The 5,737-nt window shown below is 44.5% G+C and overlaps 1 pseudogene; it reads left to right on the top strand.

Annotated features, from left to right (window-relative positions):
• Positions 1–1,495: 1,495 nt before the first annotated feature.
• LOC788226 (snRNA-activating protein complex subunit 1-like) lies at positions 1,496–4,604 on the top strand (annotated as a pseudogene).
• The last annotated feature ends 1,133 nt before the right edge of the window (positions 4,605–5,737 follow it).

Genomic DNA, 5,737 nt, shown 5'->3' with positions numbered 1-5,737 from the left:
ACTTTTGTTTCAATTTGAAGAAGGATTTCTACTGCTTAAAAAAATAAAAGCTGGGGGCATCGCAACCTTAGACCAAATAGCAATGCATCCCACGTCCAGGCCAATTTGCCAGCTTCCCCAAGACTTGTTTCCACTGGGGCTTTCTTTAATTAGGCCCTTTTTTCTGGCATTTGATGCTATTCACAGTCAGAATCCACTCTTGTCACACTTTCTTGAATTTCTGCCATGTTCTAGAAACTCTAGTTTGTTCAGACAGTTCTCTGGAGGGTCATTCTGGGAAGGTGCTTTCAGCCAAGTCCTGAAACTCCCTCATCAGGCGACAGGCACATCATCTCCCTCAGAGTCCTGCAGTGAGAACCCTGCTCCATGGATAATTGTGTTAGCAATCAATAATCCTTTCACTGAGACTGGTCATTTTTACTCATTTATAGTGTTCATTGTGCAGCACAAAATGATGAGACTTCTAAGTAACAGAAATAATACCACCTTGATTCAAAATCAGGTTTGGAATTAGTATTATAATTTAGTAGTGTGCTAAGAAATCTCAATAACCTCAGATATGCAGATGACACCACCCTTATGGCAGAAAGTGAAGAGGAACTAAAAAGCCTCTTGATGAAAGTGAAAGAGGAGAGTGAAAAAGTTGGCTTAAAGTTCAACATTCAGAAAACTAAGATCATGGCATCTGGTCCCATCACTTCATGGGAAATAGATGGGGAAACAGTGGAGACAGTGGCTGACTTTTTTTTTCTGGGCTCCAAAATCACTGCAGATGGTGATTGCAGCCATGAAATTAAAAGACGCTTACTCCTTGGAAGGAAAATTATGACCAACCTAGATAGCATATTAAAAAGCAGAGACATTACTTTGCCAACAAAGTTTTGTCTAGTCAAGGCTATGGTTTTTCCAGTGGTCATGTATGGATGTGAGAGTCAGACTGTGAAGAAAGCTGAGCGCCAAAGAATTGATGCTTTTGAACTGTGGTGTTGGAGAAGACTCTTAAGAGTCCTTGGACTGCGAGGAGATCCAACCAGTCCATCCTAAAGGAGATCAGTCCTGGGTGTTCATTGGAAGGACTAATGCTAAAGCTGAAACTCCAATACTTTGGCCACCTGATGTGAAGAGTTGACTCATTGGAAAAGACCCTGATGCTGGGAGGGATTGGGGGCAGGAGGAGAAGGGGATGACAGAGGGTGAGATGGCTGGATGGCATCACCGACTCGATGGATGTGAGTTTGAGTGAACTCCGGGAGTTGGTGATGGCCAGGGAGGCCTGGCGTGCTGCGATTCATGAGGTTGCAGAGTCAGACATGACTGAGCGACTGGACTGGACTGAACTGAAGTGATGATGAACTCATCATGTCTTTAACCACAGTGTCTTATTCCAAACGAGTGGAGTGGCAGGCGATGGCCTCCAGGGGAGGGTGATGATGAGATGGGAGGACCAGACAGGTTTGGGAGCAGGAGCTCCAGATGAGGAGGAAGAGCAGGTTCCATGGGTGCAAGCTGCCAGCAGGCCTCGGGAGAGGCACCCCAGCAGGAAGTCTCCAGATGTGGAGCAGGTCTGAGTGATGACAAGACCCAGGAGGAGACACTGCTGGGAAGCTGGTGACAGAGTGCAGTAAGGTCAGTGGAGCCGAGGTCAGCTCTCCTGCAGCTGGTCGGATGGGTGACGAGGGGGCTGTGCAGGCCAGTGGCTTTCTCCCCCACTGGGGGGAGTCTCCCAGGCTGTAATTGTATCCACCAGCCCCACTTCCTTCTTCACGTTGTTCTTCCTGGAGTCCCCCTGCCTCAGTCCTCTTCTGGCCACTCACCTGTCCACTTTTCGTTCCCACATTTTGTGGATTCAGTCTCATCTACTACTATTTCCAGCTGATCTTTATCCTTGGGGAGTTAGACCTTTAAAAATATAACTCTGTGGTCATTTGAATGGGACTTGGGGAGGAGAGGAGATAAAACACCCATTCAATCTGCCATATTCCCCCCCTTTTTTCAATATCATTAGGCTGAAGGAAAGTGATGACACTGAATAGTGAGACAAAATGGGAGACCCCCTAACTTGTGGCAGGGGTGGTGGGTTACTCCTCCTTGTTAGAAGTCACTGATTTCTTGTTTTGAAGACAGATTGTGGAGACTACTTTGGTGGCCTGGAGGTTAGGACCATGTGCTTCCGCTGCTGAGGGCCCAGGTTTGATCCCTGGTCAGGGAACTAAGATCCCAAAAGGGTGTGGCATGGCAAAAAAAAAAAAAAAAAAAACAGACTCTGAAGAACTGAGATGGACAGAACAAATGTCATAAATGAGATGAGACAAGTCAATGAGGACTCTCTAGACAGGAAATGACCTTGATTATAATTCACTTTGATTATAATTCACTCCTTGTCTTGATGGAAACTCACTACTTCCAAAAAAATGATAGTGGGAAGAATCTCTCTTCCTTTTTATTATTACTTAATAGTTCATTTTCCATACTTCCCTTCTGATTAATACAAAAGGTATTACTAAATACTTAGCTTCCTCCTCGGCTACCGCCGGCAGCTGGACTGCACATGGCATGCTTCTTTTGCAGATGTGGGGGCTCCTGTAGGCTTGAAGGATGACTTTGAGCCACTGCTCAGCTGTTTCCAGGAGATGGATAGTGTGCACTTCGAGGACTTCTCTGAGCTCTGGAAGAGTGTGAAGTTTGGAACCATCTTCTGTGGTAGAATGAGAAATTTAGAAAAGAGCACGTCTGCAAAAGAAGCTTTGGCTTTGGCTTGGTGATATTTTTTACCTCCGTACACCATCCAGATCAGAACTGGTATTTTGTATCTGCTATATGGATTATATAACACCCAACTGTGTCTGAAGGATTGGGATGAAATTTTAAAATTTCAGCAAGATTTGATAAATGTACAACATTTTGAGGCAGCTTGTATTTTTAGGAAGCTATGACTAGACAGAGCATTTCACTTTACAGCAATGCTTAAATTCCCGTCATACAGAATGAAGAAAATATTCAACGAGCTGAATTACTGAAGAATTTAAGGACCCAAATGATTGATAATGAAACTTATCACTTATGATGTATTAGAGGAAATGATGAATGTTCATGACCATTATCAGAGAATTAAACATGTAATTTCAGCTGACAAGCCCAATCCGGAAAAATCCCTCAACTTGATAAAGGATGATTTTTTAATAATATCAAGAACATAGCTTTGGAACATCAGCAGTGGCACAAAGACAGAAAGAATCCACCCTTAAAACTGAAAGTTAAAGATGGAGAAGAAAAGAGTGAGAGAAATTCACAACAATCAGAGAGATGTGAAAGGGCAGCATCGTTAACGAAAATAAAATCAAAGGTGTTTTCAGTTGTTCAGGCATTGAGATCAAAAAGGCACCATCAGGTCAAAGGTGACTTTTCTGACTCTGATTCTGCACCCAGTCAAGTACAAACCAAAGCAACTAGGAAAAGAAGAAACAAAGAAACGTTGAAACCAGCAGGAAGTGGAAGTGTCTTCCAGAGCCAGAGGTGACACGCATAAGGAAGATAAATCTTTAAGTTTGAGTATGCCTGTGGTTACAGAAGAGGATGAGGGGAACAAAAGTTTTAGTGAAACAAAGTTCACTGCACCTAAGAGGAGAAGAAAACAGAGAACAAAACCCTGGTGTAGAGTACTTAATATTGAGCTCTGTGACAGAAAAGATTTATATAGGTTCATCTCTACCAATATTTTTGGACACCCAATGTGAAGAGCCAACTCATTAGAAACCTTGATGCTGGGAAAGATTGAAGGCAGGAGGAGAAGGGGATGACAGAGGAGATGGTTGGATGGCATCACTGACTCAATGGACATGGATTTGAACAATTTCTGGGAGATGGTTAAGGATAGGGAGGCATGGCGTGCTGCAGTCGATGGGGTTGCAGAGTTAGACACAACTGAGAGACTGAACAGCAACAACTACCATTTTTCTAGATTCTGCATGACCCAGCAATCCTACTCCTGGGCATATACATGGAGGAAACCATGATTCTAAAACATACATGCGTCTCAATGTTTATTGTAGCACTATATACAGTAGCCAGAACATGGAAGCAACCTAAATGTCCATCAACAGAGGAATGGATAAAAAAGATATGGCACATATATACACATGGAATATTATTCAGCCATAACAAGGAATGAGATTTTGCCATTTGCAGAGACAGAGATTCTCTGGTGGCTCAGATGGTAAAGAATCTGCCTGCAATGCGGAAGACCTGGGTTCAGTCCCTGGGTTGGGAAGATCCCCTGGAAGAGGGCATGGAAACCACTCCAGTATTCTTGCATGGAGAATCCCCATGGACAGAGAAGTCTGGAGGGCTGCAGTCCATGGGGTCACAAGGAGTTGGACACGACTGAGTGACTAAGCACAGCACAGAGACATGGATGGACCTAGGGACTCACATACAGAGTGAAGTAAGAAAGAGAAAACCAAATATTGTACATTAACACATATGTGTGTAATCATGACTATATTTTGAAGATAGGGTATGAAGCACTTGATAAGATTTGCTTTAGATGTGAAATGAAAGCTTATTGGGCAGAGTTCAAATAGAAAATATTTGTGTTTAACAGTGGGTGAATTAAAATATGTCCAAGTACTGGTTACCTATTATATTAAAGTAAGCTATTTGTATTGCTGACTTGATTATAATAAAATAATAGCACTAAGTTGTAAATTAAAAAAAAATACTCAGCTTCCCTGATAGCTCAGTTGGTAAAGAATCCAACTGCAGTACAGAATACCCCAGTTCGATTCCTGGGTTGGAAAGATCCCCTGGAGAAGGGAAAGGCTACCCACTCCAGTATTCTGGCCTGGAGAATTCCATGGAGTTTTTAGTCCATGGAGTCACAAAGAGTTGGACACAACTGAGCAACTTTCACTTAGGATACCAGAACTAAAATCCCGTGATGCTCAGCCCAGTTTAAGATCAGTTTTGACTGTTCAGAAAAAGTAATCTCATACAGGCAGCCACAGGAGAATTCATTTCACTGAGAATTACAGAAACAATTAACTGTTGTTTCAGCTCCTATCACAGGTCAGCTAAAGGAATGAGCCTGTCCTGAGTGTTCAGTGTGGTGGCCAAATGAGCGTTATTCTTCACGTAGCTGAATATTGCACCAAAATGAAGCTCCGTTCTCTTCAGGAAATGCGGATTGAACTGTTGCAGGTTCTATGTCTGCACTGATGAAACAAAAATGAATGAACGGGTCCCTCAAGCCCTTGAAGTCGAGGGGAACATGGAGACATGATGGTGAGTGGGTGATAGGCTTCTTGTGGCAGCACAGGTGCCCACAATCGCCCTGGTCGAGGCCGTGCACGGGCCCTCCTGCACATCCATCTGCAGAGAGCTGCCGGTCAGATGTTGTCTAGACATGGCGCCACTTCTCTCTGCTTCCTCGGAACACTCTCTCCCTGAGAAGCTCCTGCCGGTGGCTGCTGCTCGTCTCCTGCCCCAGCACCCCCCACCATGCCCTGTGTCTTATCTCTGGGGAAGGGACTGGGTGCTTTCCCAGGTGGGAGATGAGCTGGGGTGGGGCCAGGGGCTGCTTTTCTCAGCTGGTCTGGACTTTTTCTTTCTCTTTGACACCAAACACACCCGTCAGGGAGAACCAGCCTCTGCTCTGGCCTCCTCATGGTCCAGGCTCCTCTATCTCATCGCCCATCTGCCTGGAGGAGTCTAGGTTGCCTCCCTGCTCCACAGACCAGCC

This window comes from Bos taurus, chromosome 12 (genome assembly GCF_002263795.3).
Source record: "Bos taurus isolate L1 Dominette 01449 registration number 42190680 breed Hereford chromosome 12, ARS-UCD2.0, whole genome shotgun sequence".
NCBI classification, from domain to species: Eukaryota; Metazoa; Chordata; class Mammalia; order Artiodactyla; family Bovidae; genus Bos; species Bos taurus.
The sequence above is the reverse complement of the archived record's forward strand: the minus strand, read 5'-3'. Positions and strand labels throughout refer to the sequence as shown.